This window comes from Myotis lucifugus, unplaced genomic scaffold, assembly GCF_000147115.1.
Source record: "Myotis lucifugus unplaced genomic scaffold, Myoluc2.0 scaffold_117, whole genome shotgun sequence".
Classification (NCBI taxonomy): Eukaryota; Metazoa; Chordata; class Mammalia; order Chiroptera; family Vespertilionidae; genus Myotis; species Myotis lucifugus.
The window spans coordinates 1,646,332-1,663,911 of record NW_005871165.1 but is presented as its reverse complement, the minus strand read 5'-3'; the positions used below and the strand labels follow the sequence as shown (position 1 = coordinate 1,663,911).

General features: G+C 41.6%; 1 pseudogene; it reads left to right on the top strand.

Moving 5' to 3' along the window:
• Positions 1-12,778: 12,778 nt before the first annotated feature.
• Positions 12,779-13,231, top strand: LOC106697922 (annotated as a pseudogene).
• The last annotated feature ends 4,349 nt before the right edge of the window (positions 13,232-17,580 follow it).

The window sequence follows — 17,580 nt, the reverse complement described above, 5'->3', positions numbered from 1 at the left end:
AGATTCTAATTTTAATCGTTCTTACCCCAGAATGTTAATTTAGAACCACTACACTATATAGTGTTTTGAATGCAGCAGAGCTCTGTAGCGGTAGGAGGAGTAGAGGGGAGAGAGAGGCATGGGCTTCTAGAAAACCCCTCATTACATCTACAGAAAATTGGAGGAGAGTAATTAGAAGCCGATAATTTTATTCCACCTTTAAAGACTATTAAACATAGCATACTGTAATAGAATTAGTGACCTTATTAAAACATTTACTCGCACAGTAATATGAATTAATAAATCTTATTATACCTATAAATGATACAACAAACCATCCATATGAAGGCAAATCATCGGTTACACTGACTCTCTGGTTCATCTCAGGAGGTACTGAGAGTCTTTAACAAGCCAGTCAGAGATTAGGGGAAGGAAGAGATCTTCTGAAGACTCCCTGTTCCCTGTAACCCAGGACACTGCCAGATGCCCCTCATGCCAACCCCACCTGCCCACCCATTCCCTGGCCCACCCTTACCTGTTCATCGGGCAGAGTGCTGGGAACACCCTCCTTAGCCAAAAATACTTTGACAGTTGCCTGGGGAGAACAGTAGGTTGGATAAAAGTGCAGAAATGAGAGTGGGCAGAAGCAAAGAAAAAATGTCTGCCTCTAGTTTTGTAGTGTGAGACTTTTCATGAAAGAATTGAAGGCTTAGAAGTGTGAGAGGGAGACGTCAAATATGATGGGGCAGGTACAGGGGTCCCTGAGAATGGGGAGAGGGACAGGATATGTCCAAGATGGCTTCTTGAGCCCACAGACAGGCAGCTTCTTTCTCAGTAGGGATTATACTAGTTTTTGTCAACTCTCCTGTTTGAACCCATTCACAATCTCCTTTCTCTCCACACTCATCCATCCTTTTCCATCCTTCACTTTAGGAGCTCTTTCTATCCCTTAACCATCTCTAATGAAGTGGCTGGTTCATTGCTTTCCCAGAGACACCCTAGAATTAGCCATGCACTGAAAATGGAAGGTATAAGGAACTTTTGACTGACTAGGATAATTAGAGAGAGGGAAGTGTTGTTAAAATAAAACCAGCCAAAATGTGATACAAAATGTATGAGAATGTAAATTTTCTAGTTAAAATTATTTCCAATGTTTAAGAACACATTGTCATTCTACAGAAGTCATCTAAATGTGTACACATAATGTAATACTGTAGGAACACAGCACATGATATAAATTGCTTGAATAAAAAGTGGCTAAAAGTTTAACATCTGTTATAATCATTAGTTGTGGTTACCTTTTGCTTTGCTGAATTCTCCTTTTTATGTATATCCCCAGTAATCAAAGGACCCAGGTTGAGCAGAGGTGCTCATTCCCTCTTTATGCTTCCCCTCTCCATCTCCTCTTATTTAAAGCCTACACCCTCACAGCACTAACACCTCACCTGGAAACCAACAGCTAACTGCAGAGCCGGAACTGGCTGTACACCTGCTCCCTGTCAAGCAGCATAATAAGACCATTACACACATTGTTTTTTCATTTAGTTTTCACAATTACTCTAAGAAGGTTTCTGCATTTCACAGAGGAGAATACTGAGGCTGGGTGAGATTAGGTGATTTACCCAGTGAGTATTAGAAATAAAACCAGAGGTGGTCCATTTTCAAGACAAGATATTTAACCCAGAATGGAAAATTACTGCATGGCGGCCTGTGGATGTAACAAAGTTCATACACCTGGACAGCCCCCAGGCAAACAGGATGAGCTAACCAACAGGGGGAGGATGGCTCACAATAAAATAAGGAAGCGGGTAAAAACTGGGTAGGTACCAAAAAAGCACTTACCTCAGGAAGACCTACCCACCACAAAAAGACAAAGGGAGGTGGAGACAAGCAAAAGCCACAGCCCGCTTTTTGAATAGCCCAATAGAAAATAGTAAAACGTAGGCGATATTCAGGAAAGACTATACACCCCATAGTACTCAGCCAATGAGGAACTGTGGGAGGAACGTGCACGCTAGGGATACATTGCTTGCCGTGACTGCCCTGTGTGTGCCTGCATACCGGACACCCAATCTTGCAAGACCATCATTAAAAGTTTTGCTTTGGCCATGCTTCGTGTTTCTAAGTCCATTATTTGAGCTTGGACAGATGAGCATGTTTCTCACAGCAAGGAAGTCATGGGTGAGGAAGTGAATTCAGGCAGCCTGACTCTGCCATCCACACTTACCCCAGTGTGGCTGCCTGCCCCAGAGCTCTGCTTATCTTTCCTCTCCTGGGTGTTCTCTCCGAGTTGTTGCCAGAGAGATGGAACCACACACTGGGCTACAATGTCAGGGAGAGCTCATTCACCATTGTCTCCCCAGAGCCTAACTCTGCACCTGGCACTAGGTAAACTGCAATAAATATCCACTGCATTATATTTCAAATTGGATTTATCTTAAGTGTTCAAAAGTACTCTGACAAATTTCTACTTAATAAATTGTAATCTGTTAACACATTTATCTTTCCCTGAGCAGCACAAAAGTGAATGGCTAGGTGAAGGCACACTGGTCTTTAGCTCTGTTTTAGCCTGGGTTCTCCAAAAGCAGGTAGTCTATTTTGGTCAGTGATCCAAGGAAACAGGAGTGGGGAGTGAAGAGAGAGAAACACAGGAGGAGGGAAGGCTGACTCAAGGGTGGGTTTTCATGTTGGATCACTGTGGGCCATGGGACTCCATCCCACCAGGATTCTGGGAACCAGGTAGAATGTGCCCCAGACTTGTTCGTGTGAAGGACAGATGAACATGCACCCTTTATCTCCATCACCCTTTGGTCAGGGGCTTCCCCCGGGGTATTGATGCATCTTTACTTCCAGGCTGCACCTACAGGTGTCCCAAGTCAGGGAAACCTGGTTAGAAAGTGAGATGTAGGTGTGCAACTAATGTCAGACCCAGGCAGAACACGCCTGTGGGAAGCAGGTGGCTAAGTGCTGGCTAGAGAAGGTGGGCTATGAGGATATGAGGCTGCCAGAGGAAGTGCCCCCCTGCAGGCCCCACCTCGACATGAAGTCTACAGAAAACACTGCTGGGGCTGGGGCTGAAGGGAAGGCAGAGGTCCTGGTTAAAATGCCAGAGGGCACAGAAGGTCTAGCCTAGCCCTATTCCAGAGCCAATTGGAAAGTGCATTTCCTCACTCTCAAATCAACAGATTAGAGGTCTATTCAGATTACAAACTGCCTTTTAAAATGCAAATAACTGAGAGGGCCAAGGTTAATTCTACTGGTTATTCAAACCTACTGTGAATGTTTGAATTGCTTAAAACCCCATGCAGGCATGACAAGAAACAGGAGTTCGGATGGAAAATAATGAGAGAGGAATAAACAAAAATAATAAATAACTGCCATACTTCGTAAATGTGGAGTAGGATGGTTGGTGGGTAGAAACGTGGCCACATCATGTAAAGCATATGTAAATGTACCCGCTGGACCTGAAACAGCTACACTGAATGTACAGCTCTACATTAGCATTTAGCCTGCTTTTCCCAAGCAATCTTAGAAGTGTCAGGTGACATGTTCCTTATAACTTTAGAAAACTTTTAGAGTTATCAGCCTTGTTTACAATGTTTTAACAACTTGCTTTAATTATATTTTGATTACCTTTCCCTCTAGAATGTGAGCTCCTTTGAGGCCAGGGGCAGTGCCCATTTCATTCCCCACCATAATCTCAGAACCTAGAACAGTACCTGGTACGTAATAAATACTCAACAAACGTTTGTTGAATGAATAAGAAAACAAATACAGTTTGCAAGGTAAATTAGGGTTTAAATGCGCATTGAGAATCCCATTACCAAGAGTACCACAGCACTAGATGATTGTGCTAAGAGCTCCTGAAACTCATGAAAGAATGTTCAAGTCAGGTGGAACAGCATCTGGGAAAGACAAGAGCTTCCAGGACTCTATATCTAGTCAGTAGAGTTGGGGTTAAATGTGTTTAAGAGCTATGCAAAGGGCTATAAATGGGGGTGTGTCCAGACTTGTCTGCAGGACCAAGAAAGCTCTTTTTAGGCCTTGTTATTGCTCACATTTCTCTCTGTGAACCTGTCCTTTTCTGTCCCCCATGACAGCCACAGTATCCTCCACTGTGTATTAACTCCATTCACCCCTTTCCATTTCTTAGCCTTGAATTCGCTCTCCATCACTTAGAATCTTCAAGCTCATCTAAGTGTAGATATTTTCTCCTTGGTTCCTGTCCATCTGCTGTAGGAACAGTTTTTCTTATGCATGGAACTTGAGTCTAATAGGGTTTTAGCTGTTGTGCAGAAGCAGAGCATTTAATTGGGACATTCATGACATTTTCTTAAAGGTCACCCCCTTGTCCAAATCACTGCAGTTTCCAGGGCTATTTCTGAAACTAAGTTTAATATCATGATACTACTGACGTCACATCCCTCCATGCTGTGTTCTACTCTGGAAAGAAATTGGCACCATCCCCTACCCTGCTTCCAATCCTGTATTTTATTTACTAGTTACTTTGTTAGTTATCTGGGAGCTATGTCTGCTGCAGCTGCCCTGTGTAAAGTCCCCAAGTGGGCCCAGGTTGTTATATCCACACCCTTGAGGTTCATTTCTTTAATAGAAGAACAACTCAGCCAACATGAAACAAATATTTTTTTTCTGATTTCTGGGACAGCTACCTCACTTCAACTGAATTATACTTAAATTACTTAGGTTTTAGGAAGATCAAATGATGAATGTTTTCTGAATGGGTTCAAAATCAACTTCTGTTTACATGAAAATTTACCAGTATTTCATCCATCAGCCAATAGGTTCTGGCCTAAATTTGAGTCTCCTTTCAAAATGATTTTGAAATCCTACAGACCCTCACTATATATTATGAGGGAAAGTCAGGAGCCCATTAGATCTTTATAGCCCCTGCTGCCACAGTAGAGCTGATCGTTAATGAATTTCACATAGCAGTTACAAAAAGAAACAAGCTTAGCCCAAGTTTTTCTATTTCTGTCAATTTTTTCATTCCCCAAGAGAAGCCTAAATTTCTTTTCCAAACCATAAGGTATCACATAGATTGCCATCAAAGCAATGGTGCTCCCTGGAAATGATTTCACTTCTGATCTCTTTCATATGTGTTTACAGAGGTACCTGGGCCTGTAACTTCCATTCCTGAAATCCTAACACCTGGTGCAAGGAAATATTTTAACATACCATAGCCATGCTCAGACCTTGCTATTTTCAAGGGAAAAAGTCTCCAAGGGAAGTTTAATACTCTAAACTTCCCTGGGGTGACTCAACTGAATCTTGGAGACCTTATGTAAGTTGCCCAAGTTCCAGTGGCTGGTAAATGTTGGAGCCTAGACTGATTCCAAAGCCAGTTCTCAGAACTACGGCGGCCCTCGTTCTGAAAGTGCCATCAGACAGTGGCGTCCTTTATAAGCCCTTACAAATTAGGAAAAGTTTTCTCCATATCTACCACCGTTCAAGTTTTTAAGAGAATTTATCTGGAAACATGGGAATGTCAGGCACAGTTTATGAAAATAAATAAAATAAATAAATAAGCAAATGAAGGTTGTTCTTTGCTTTCAGTGTGTTTTAAAATTTTTCTTAAACTCTTAGAGAACACTGTAGCATTTACAAAATGTGTAAAGAGTTAAGAATATTGAGTCATAGGGAAGTAATCATTTTTATATGATACGGCATCCAGGGATGAATTTAGTCGATAAAATAATCCCCCATTTACAAAGGCAGTTTTAAGGAAATAATTGCTTACCAGCTGGGAAGCAAAAGGAAAATAAAATGTCTATTCCCATTGCTGCTATGTTCCAACTACATGGATAATTTGTCCTTGAAGGAAGAAGCATTGATTGGGAGACTTAAAGTCACATGAACCTCACTCCATAAGAGTTGGGTCATTTTCTTTCATCCACTCAAAACCATTGCTTGACCATCTATTGTGCACTACACCCTAATAATTATTTGGATAAAAACACAGAAATGGTTCCTGATGTAAAGATCTTATGATTATACCTGAATTTGATAGTAATTTCACTATCATAAAACTCAGGGGTACAGAGGAGAAGAGGCAGTGAAATTGAACTGTGAAGACTGAGTAGGATTCAGCTAGATCAGCCTTAAAAAAAGAAGGAAATCCTGCCATATGTAACAGCAAGGGTGAACCTGGAGGGCATTATGCTAAATGAAAGAAGCCAGTCACAGAAGGACAAATACGACATGATCCCACTTACACAAGCCCCTGTACAACAACTTGTATGACATGGTCAGAGTTGAGCCTCACAATCAGACAGCCTAAGTGTTAATCCCACATACGAATGGGTCAACAGCAATCAGGACCAAATTATAATAAGAAGGCCCACATAATCCACACAAGGGGCATTCTTAGAGCATCCAGCTCAGGAAATCAAGGATACTGTACTACTGGGACCCATAGGACACCTACTGCATTTGGCTATCTCACAAAGGCTGGGAATTATAGCAGATCTATCTAATAAATAGAAGCAAACACAAAGAGAGAGCCAAGATGGGGAAACAAATAAATCGTCCCCAAATGAAAGAACAGGAGGAATCTCCAGAAATAAAGCTAAATGAATGAAAGCAAGCAACTTATAAGATATAAATTTCAAAATTATGGTTATAAAGATATTAAAGGAAGTTAATGAGAATTACAAGGAAATTAGAGGAAACTACAATAGCATGTAAAAATAAATAGAAACCGTGAATAAGAACCAGTTGGAAATGAAGAATGGTTATCTGACATCAAAGTACATGGAAGGAATTAAAAGTAGGTTGAATGAAGCAGAGGAGGAAATCAGTGATTTGGAAGACAAGGTAGGAAAAACACCCAATTTGAGAAGAAAAAAAAAAGAATGAGAATAGTCTAAGGAAATTTTGGGGCAACATGAAATTTAACAACATCTGCCTCATAGGGATATCAGAAGGAGAAGAAAGTGAACAGGAATAGAGAGCCTGCTTGTAGAAATAATGACAGAAAACTTCCCTAACCTAATGAAGGAAAAAGTCACACAAGTGAGGAAGCACAGACAGTCCCAATTAAACCAAAGAGACCCACACAGAGACACATTATAATTAAAATGGCAAACATTAAAAACAGAGAAACTTTATTTTTAAATATTTTTTTTTAATTTATTTCAGAGAAGAAGGGAGAGGGAGAGAGAGATGGAAACATCAATGATGAGAGAGAATCATTGATTGGCTGCCTCCTGCATGACCCCCACTGGGGATCGAGCCTGCAACCAGGGCATGTGCCCTGACTGGGAATCAAACTGTGACCTCCTGGTTCATAGGTTGGCGCTCAACCACTGAGCCATGCCAGCCAGGCCAAAGAGAGGATCTTAAAGGCAACAAGAGAGAGACAAAAACTAACCTACAAGGTAGTCTCTATTAAACTGTCAGCTGATTTCTGAACAGAATCACTACAGTCCAGAAGGGATTGGCATGAAGTATTCAAAGAAAATAAAAAGCAAAGACTTGAATCCAAGGCTATCATTTAAAATTGAAAGTGAAATAAAGAGCTTCCCTGACCAAAAAAAAAAAAAAAAAAAAAAAAAAAAGGTAAAATAGGACATTACCACCAAACCAGCATTGTAAGAAATGTTAAAAGGACTGCTTTAAGAAGAAGAAGAAATCAAGAGAGGGATGAATATAGGTATAAAGAAAAAATGGCAATAAATAAGTACTTATCAATAATAACTTTAAATATGAGTGGATTAAATGCTCCAATCAAAAGACATAGGGTAGCTGAATGGACAAGTAAACATGACACATTATATGCTGCCTAAGAGAGCACCCACCTCAGAACAAAAGGTTCACACAAACTGAAGGGTTGGAAAAAATTTCCATGCAAATTAAAAAAAAAAGGCTAGGAGAAGTAACAACTGACAAGACAGAAATACAAAGGATTATAAGAAAATATTATGAACTACTACTAGTATATGCCAACAAATTGGATAACTGGGCAAAAGGGACAAATTCCTAGAAACATATACTCTTCCAAAACTCAATCAGGACAAATCAGAGAACCTGAATAGACTAATAACTAATGAAATTGAATCAGTAATAAAAATAAACTCCCAGCAAACAAAAGTCCCAGACCAGATAGCTTCACAGGCAAGTTTTACCTCACATTTGAAGAAGAACCTATTCTCCTCAAACTATTCAAAAAATTCAAGAGGATGGAAGACTTCAAAACTCTTTTTATGAGGCCAGCATTATCATAACTCCAAAACTAGATAAAGACACTACAAAGAAAGATAATTGCAGGCCAATAGCCCTGATGAACACAGATGCTAAAAGCCTCAACAAAATATTAGCAGGTAGGATCTAGCGGTACATTAAAACGATCATACACCATGAACAAGTGGGATTTACTCTGGGGATGTAAAGTTTATAAAATATTCACAAATCAATAAATGTGATACATCACATAAACAAATTGAAAGATAAAAATCACATGATCATATAAACAGATGCAGAAAAAGCATTCAATAAAATCCAGTACCCGTCTATACTAATAAAGGGGTAATATGATAGTTAGACCAGACATCTTCCGGACATCTGACTTCCTTCCAGACAAAGCCACGGTAGTGGGGGGCCAAGGCAGAGGTGGTTAGGGGTGGTCAGGTCAGCAGGGTGGAAGTTAGGGGGCAGCCAGGCCAGCAGGGGGGAGTTAGGGGGCGACCAGGTCTTGCAGGGGGCTAATTAAGGGGTTGCCAGGCCAGCAGGGGGCAGTTGATGGCAGCAGCCAGCAGGGGCAGTTAGGGGGCGACCAGGTCTGCAGGGGGCTAATTAAGGGGTGGCCAGGCCAGCAGGGGGGCAGTTGATGGGCAGCCAGGCCAGCAAGGGGGCAGTTAGGGGGCGATCAGGCCAGCAAGCAGAAGCAGTTAGGGGTGATCAAGCAGGCAGGCAGGCAAGCAGTTAAGAGCCAGCAGTCCCGGATTGCGAGAGGGATGTCCGACTGTCGGTTTAGGCCCCGTCCTGTATGGATGGGGCCTAAACCGGCAGTCGGACATCCCCCGAGGGGTCCTGGATTGGACACTTGGAGAGGGTGCAGGCTGGGCTGAGGGACCGCCCCCCCCCCCACCCCATGCACGAATTTCACGCACCAGGCCTCTAGTTTATAATAAAAACTCTGAGCAAAGTGGGAGTAAAGGGATCATACCTCAACATAATAAAGGCCATATATGAAAAACCTACAAACAACATCATACTTAATGGGCAAAAACTATTTCCCTTAAGAACCAGATGGTGATGTCCGCTTTCACCACTCTTATTCAATATAGTAGCAGAAGTCCTAGTCCCTACAATTGGATAAGAGGAAGAAATAAAAGGCATCCAAATGGGAAAGGAGGAAGTAAAACTGTTATTATTCAAAGATGACATGATATTGTACATAGAAAAACCTAAAGACTCCATCAAAATACTATTAGGTTTAATAAATGCATTTGGCAAAGTAGCAGGATACAAAATTAATACCCAGAAATCAGTGGCATTTTTATACACCAATAATGAACTTTCAGAAAGAGAAACTAAGAAAACAACCCTATTGTTTACTATTGCAACAACAACAACAACAACAAGAAAATAAGGTATCTAGGAATAAACTTAGCCCAGGAGGTAAAAGACCTGTACTCAGAAAACTGTAGGGCATTGACAAAAGAAATAGAGGAAGATACAAACAAGTGGAAGCATATACTGTGTTCATGGATTGGAAGACCTAACATCATTAAAATGTCCATACTATCCAAAGCAATCTGTAGATCCATCACAGAGGGGAGGAGGTGGGGAGACTGGATTAAAGAAGGTGAAAAGAGTAACCAAAAACATGTATACATAGCCCTTAGACACAGACAACCATGTAGAGAAGGCTGGCAGGGTTAGGTAGAGGTGGGCAAAGGGGGTGTGGAATGGGGGACATCTGTAATAGTGTCAACAATTAAAAAACAATAGGGGTGCAGATATGAAACCTTGTTTCTCTGTAACTTAGTTCTCAATCTCTCATATAGTTTTGATAGCAGGAAACAATCTTGTCAATTAAAGGTAAAACTCACTTCCTTCCGGATCAAAACAAAGTCTCTTTTGGATGAAGATTGGTTCGAATTTTCCTCCCTCCCCTTTTCCCTTCCCTTAGGGAGTAATTTACTAGTAAGTGTGGGAGCTCAGCGTAAAAAGGCATCTCATTCACAATGGTGTGCTGTCCACATTGGCATTCACTGGGTTGAACCTCACCTATTTCACCTTCATCCTTGACTTCTAGACTTCATTCCTGATGTCCAGGTTTTCACAATGGCCTTTGGACTCCAGGCATTGAGTGGTCTTTGTTCCAAAACCATGTGCCTTTAGTTAGCACACTTTCACTCAGCATTTCTCTCCCCCATGGTGGATCTGGGGACTCTTTTTTGTCTTCTGTCCCCATCTCCCCTGAGGGTAATTGTACCTCCCAAGGCTTTTCCTAGGCTGATCCACCTGTATCCCTCATCCATTGCTATCCTCCTATGAGACTTTCTACAGGCTTTGTTTCCCAGAATTGTGCCTGGGAAAGCCAGGAGTAGGTTGCCTCCACAGTGGGATCCCACACACTGACAGAGGGTGGGGGCGGGTGGACAAAACCCCCGTTTGCTTTGATTTCCTCTCCCATTCCCCAAGCTCCTTCTCTCCAGTCCAGAGAAGACTTTTAACCCTCTCTTGAGCAGTAAGAAGAGCCAGCTCTTAAATCACTGAATCCTTTCAAAAATATTATTTGTGGCATAAACTCTATATGCGACTTCCTTTAGGAATCAACTTTTCGATTCTCAATACCTCTTTCTTAAACTGATCCATTGAACTTTGTCAAAACTAAACATCTCTTCTGAAAAGATACTGTTAAAATAAAAGACAAACCATAGAGTGATAGAAGATATTCACAATATATATCTGACCCAGGTCTTGTCTTTAGAATTTATTAAAAACTCCTACAACTCAATAATACAAACAATTCCATTGTTTAACAGGACCAGAAGACTTGAACAGTAACTTCATAAAGGAGGTTCTAAGAATGAACAATAAGCACATGAAAAGATGCTAAACACATTGGTTATCAGGGAAACACCATGATTGAAATAATCATGAGATAGCATTTCACATTCATTGGAATGGCTAAAATCTAAAGGGCTGACAAGAGCAAGTGAGGTAAGGATGTGAAGCACCTAGAACTCTCATACACTGATGGTGGGGGTGTAGATGGTGCAACTACTTTGGAAAAGAATTTGTGAGATTCTTCTAAAGTTAAACGTACATCTTCCCTATCACCTACCAGATCGCCAGAGACATCTGTCATTTGCTTTCTTTTCCCCCATAATTTGTCCTAAGAATTCTCACTCCCTTGGCCTCCCTTGACTACTAGCTCTGTCTCCTCAAATCAGGGAGTCTCTGCACCTTGACACAGAAGGCAGTAAAGTAAGAAGCTGGAGCATTATTGCCTGCCTCTCAGAAATCACTGTCTTAGTCACCGGATGCCCAATGTTTTAAAAAGAATTGCTTCACATATCCTGTCCAGTTTTTTATTGTTTCAGTCCGGAGGGCAAGTCTAGTCACTGTTATTGCATTTTGGATGAACACGTCCCAATTACGCTTCGCTATGTGGAGAAAAAACCCCAAGACAAGTTATTTCTCTGAATATTGGGTTTGTTTTTTTTTAATCAGTACAATACAGGCAACATAGGTAAAGCCTACCTCAGTGTCATAGTGAAAATTAAATGAGATAATGCATATGGGATGTAAAGAAGGTTAATTGCACACTTTTCTCCATGGTATATGATAATTTAAGGAATATCCATTTTATAACCCATGCATAAATACTCAATAAATTTAGAAAATTCAATCCCCTTGTATAATGGCAAAATAATCTACCCAACTTGACATTGAGATGTCAAGGCAAGTAGAATTGGTTAAAAAACCAATGTGTATACCTATTACCTTGGTAAATTCTTAAAGAGAGGTTCACCCGAGATGGGGCGTCCCCGGAAAATTGTGGAAAGATCAGGGATAAAACTGAGAGGAACCCTTTGCAAAGGTTTTCTTGTAAGCTTGAAAGGAAAGTGTAGGCCAGGCCAGTCTCTCCAGCCACCTATGGGGAAACGTGGGCAGAAATGCTGCCTGTTTATGATTTCAGAGCGCACTGGAGTCTCTAGAACAAAACTTCCCTACGAGGAGCACATTTAGGTACACAGCTCTCTAGTGTCAAAACAGGGGGGAGGAAAAGGACAGCGATTGCCTGCATTACGTTTTTTATAGTTATTGAATGTATGAGCACACATGAGTCCTCTCCTTTTCACACATGGGAATTGATTTCCACTGCCCCGTCCCTTCTAAACAAACGGCCCAAGCAAAGCCGCCTTCGCGCCCACCCGCTGCGCTGCTGGGAATGCTCGCTCTCGTCCGAGGCTGTATCATGTCCAACATCTGCCGTCTTGAGCCAAGGCTAAGACAAGCAGTTATTATTTTAATAGTTTATCAAATAACTTCCAAGAGGCTTCCCTGTGTTGTTTTTGTTGGAGAAAGTTGCTTCTGCCTAAGATGATGTTTACTCTAAGCCGTGTTTGTGGTCGGAGGCCTCAGGGAGCCCATGCAGCTCACTCCAAGCTTTCACATACATGAGAGCTCTTTTGCGTACATTTTCATTTTTTAAACGTAAGTGGACTTACCTCCCACAATGAGGTAAGTCCCCGGCCCAGTCCCTGCAGTGTTTACTAGCTACTTTCTGGCTGCTGGAATGTTTATCATAGCAAGCAAAGCCTTGATGGAATCAGCAGAGGTTTTCAGTTGCGGCCTTCCAGCTCCTTCACCCCGACTCCGAGTCCCTGCCGGCTGTCTCCAGCAGAGCTGGATGCAAAGAACAAGAGAAAGGAATATTTATGTGCCGGGTGGTGACTTCACACGCCATAATGGCACAGGCGGCAAGTCCATCCATGGGGAGAAATTTGAAGATGAGAACTTCATCCTGAAACATACAGGTCCTGGCATCTTGTCCATGGCCAATGCTGGACCCAACACAAGTGGTTCCTAGTTTCTCATCTGCTCTGCCAAGCCTGAGTGGGTGGGTGGCAAGCATGTGGTCTTCGGCCAGGTGACAGAAGGCCTGGATATAGTGACAGCCATGGAGTTCTCTGGGTCCAGGAATGGCAAGACCAGCAAGAAGATCACCTTTGCTGACTGTGGGCAACTCTAATAAATTTGACTTGTGTTTTATCTTTACTACCAGGCCATTCCTTCTGTAGCTCAGGAGAGCACCCCTTCACCCCGATTTGCTTGGAATGTTCAATAATCTTTGTGCTCTTGCCACAGTTCATTGGGTTCCATAATTTCCTTACCCCCTTCTCAGTCTAGCTGGATTGCAGAGTTAAGTTTATGATTATGAAATAAAAACTAAACAGTTGTCTGTCAAAGAGAGAGAGAGGAATAAAAACCTTTTTTCAGTGACAGAGAAAGTTACAAATAATGATAAGTTTTGTAGCTTCAGAATTAAACTGCTTAGCAGATTAAAATGAGCATATTGTCTCTCTCACCAAGGTGATCGAATTCCCAGAAAACAGTTGATCCTATCTGCTGAGCTGACCCCACTCCCTGCCACATTTTCTATTTCAATCCTCACTTTGTTCACGAAACAGCAATAGTGATTTAGAGTGACATGTTGTTGCTATGGAAGCTTGTTTTTCTCTGCTTTAGTCTACTGAGGACTTGCGAGCTCTTAAATGTCTTTGCATGAGTTATTGCTCGGCCACACTGATGCGCTGACGGGCTGGGCAGCTGTTTAAACCCAAACTCAAACGAGGGATGGTTACAGAGAGAGTCAAAGGTTGGGGTTCGACTGTGCAGCACATAAAATAAAAACAGGCAAGTGATGAAGTCACGGCTGGTAACTTTATCTCGGAGGATGTTGATGATCTGAGCATTACCGCTGTGGTTGGGGTGGGTTCAGCTCCAGCAGTTACAGTTGTCCTTTATTTACTACCTGCATAGTCCCCCGAGTTACTTCTCTTGCCCAGTTTTCACAGGGGTGAGGGAGTGGGATACATTAATGAAGATTCATCTTCTCATGCCTGGCAATCCATATCTCTGTACCTACAGGAGAGATTCAGTTCAGGCACTGCGATACCTCAGCGTGTGGCACCTAGAATGTCATCTCCGTATGGATAGGGACATTGCTTTTCGTAGTGCTGTCTAGTTAGCACTCTAAGTGGGGACTTAATGCATAATAGGTGATCAATAAATATTTGCTTGAATGGCTTAATAGGGTCATAGAAGCTTATTATTGGAGGGAGCACTGCTAAGCTCCCTCCCAGCCACTTCTCATGCCTCTCCTGCAGAACAAGGAGGGCTGACCTTACATCGTCCAGAACCCCTGCAGCCATGAGCCCCACTACTCGGAAGGTTGTTCTTCCCTTTATGGAGGTCTTTCGCTGTTCAGAAGTTTCCTCTTAAGCACAATCACAATCTGTCTCCTGTGTCTTCCCTCCTTAATTCTCGTTCTTCTTTTCTTCTTCCTGACAATGTTCCAGAGGACAGGAGACGGTCTCACAATCCCTGTGGAGCACAAATGACACGAGACAGAGTATAAATGGCTAAATGGGTGTAACCCATAAGCGCAGGAAGGAGCTCTTCTCTGATCGAACAGCTGGTTTTTAGGATGCTGCTCAGACCGACCAATTTTAAAAATTGCATGATACTAATGGAGTAATTAGGATTCATTATATTGCAAGAGGTTACTGGACCTTAGGGAGTAAAAAAAATCTCCATTTTAATCTAGCCTGACACAAAGCTTTGAGGAACCCAGATTGTCAAGGAACTATATGTTAATTTTTGATCAGGTAAAGACCTTGGAATTAAAAGTTTAATGAATTAATCATGCAGCTCTTTTTTAATTGAGTACCTACTCAGTGTCATCACTCAATTTTCCTATATTGTAGTAAGGCTATACTACTCATCACTAAGATTTATTGAGTGCTAGTGCTCTGCAAATGTTATTGCATTGAATTCTCATAACAAACCTATGAAGAAGGTCCATTGTTATCCTCATTGTATACAGGGGGAAGCTTTGTTTCAGTAAGGATGAGTAGTCCATGGTCAGCAGCACAATGCCACAGGGTCAGGCTTCAAACTCAGGTCTGTCTAACACCAAAGTGTTCTTAATCTCCAGACCATACATTTCTAATGAGAACTAAATTCTTGTGGGGAAAAACAGATTCAATTTGTTTTGTACACCCCACTGTCTTATACACAGTCGGTGCTCCATACGTATGTGTCAAGTAAATGAACACATTTGATCAAAGTATGATCCACAATGTAACACTTTACACCGCAGATTTCATCTCTGAAATGAGGGAATTGGGTTGTCTGATCTCTAGGCTTCCTCCCAGTGTTAAGCATGAATGCAGCTAGCCCAGGAATATGACAGAATTGGATTTTAAAGACACAGACAAGAGGGAAGAGTGTGGCAAGAGGAGCAGCATGAGCTAATACAGCATTCCTTCGAACAGAATGTTCCCTCTGCCCAAAATACCCTTTTCCCACTTGGTCACTTGGCAAATGTCCAATGGTCAGCTCCACCAGACTCCCAGCTGTGACATTGTCCTTGACCTCTCCCTCAACACCCTACCCTCATACACACACACAATCCCTCCCTCCTCAGGGTCTCCAAGTACACTGTGTGACTTGTGATGATCTGATTGTGGGCCTGTCTCCCCATCTTACCCCTAGACTGTGAACTCCTTTAAAACAGAAAATGCCTCCTATTCACCTCCAAGCCCCTTCTTAGAACCTCAGTAAATGTGTTTGAGATGCTGGACCAATAAGCAGGTCATATGTAGGGGAGCAGAAGAGGAACAATGTGACCTTAATAGAGAATCCATGCCAGAAAACAGCAAGAAATTAAATCAGTAAGAGATGGGGAGGCTGGAATTCCAGAAAAGGGAGTTGAGGCTTGTGCCCTTGGAATGCCTGGGGCCATTCTTAATAGGAAGTGACAGTGAAAAGAAATAATCTATTAGGAAAATTGCTGTAGACATGGTTTCCCATTTAAGAAAATGAATAAAGGTAATGAACTTGCTTTCTTTCTTAGCATGCTCTTCATAAATCCACATCTCATTCATTATATCTGACACTAACATGCATAAAAACACAGAATAATCTGATTTGGAGATGTCTTAATTTATTTTAAGTGAATGAATTTTTAATACATCATTAAACAGTAAACAAAATACCTTACTTGGGATAAACTAAGTCTGAATAAGCCTAAATAGTTGTTCATAGCATATTTAGCACCTTGGTCAGTGCCTGGCACATATTAAGTGCTCAGTTAGTATTTGTTGAATGTCAAGTTGATATTGCATCATGGTTATTCATTCTGGTAATTCACATAAATGAAGGATAATAGCCATTCCCAGAGCTAAACACTGAATATTTTAGAAAATTAAAAAAATAATTAAAGATTGAAAAACCTTTAGTGTTTGTGTTTGGAATACAGAACATATGTGTATATTTATATCAATATGCTTGTCTTTTTGATTCTCTGAGATGTAAAATAATATTAAAATAAGTGCATATCAGAACAAACATCAAATGACTACTGTAGACAACAGCTCAGAGATGCATTCATTACCAACCAGACAACCTCTACTCAGTATAAGCAAACTGATGGGTGATATTTCTTTAAAAGACAAATAAGCCCCTTTATTCTGGTGCATCTTGGAGAAGCTGGTACTGGAAAACAGTCTAGTAAGTTCAAGTCCATTGATGGAAATGGTTTGACCATGTTTACCAGGTGGTAGGACACATTACTAGGTAGTTACATCATTTTGCAATCTTGGGATTTAAACTCACAAGCAATTTCAGATTGCAAAACCTTCTCCCTAACTTGAAGAGAGCATAAATACCGTGTGTGTGTGTGTGGGGGGGGGGGGGGCATCATCCGGGCGCGCACACATGCGCGCGTGCGTGCACACACACACACACACACACACACATTTCAAAATGAGGATGGCCTAGGAGAGCTCTTCTGTGATATTTGGATCTGATTTACGTAACTAGCTGCTCCATGACTAAGCCTGATGCTATTAGACAAATGTTATGTGATGCTACCTGATGTAGTGCATAATGATCTCATTTGGACCACCTGTGAGTCAACATTTATGCCCAGGAAAGGGTGAGGTTTTATCTTGAGTCCTAGATTCTTACAAAGATTTCCATAACTGTGCAGCCCTGCTAATGGCTTCTCTCTATCTGTGTGAGTGTGCGTGTGTGTTGCGTTGGGCGGGGGATGAGGGGGTGAGGAGAGGCACTATGCAGTCCTCCAAAGCTTGGCTTTCTTATGCATATTTATCACTTTCAAATTTACAGCTAATTGCTAGGATATTATTTCAGCAACAAATGCAAATCAACCCCAGTCCCCAGTGCTCTCAGCTACAGTGAAAGCGCAAGGGAAAGAACTAAAGAGAGGTGGCAGGCTCTTTCTTTATATTAAAAAACCTTGTCATGATATAAATTTGAGCCAGAAGTTGGATATCATATAACAAGTCCTAGTTATTAAACTCCTAAAATACCTCA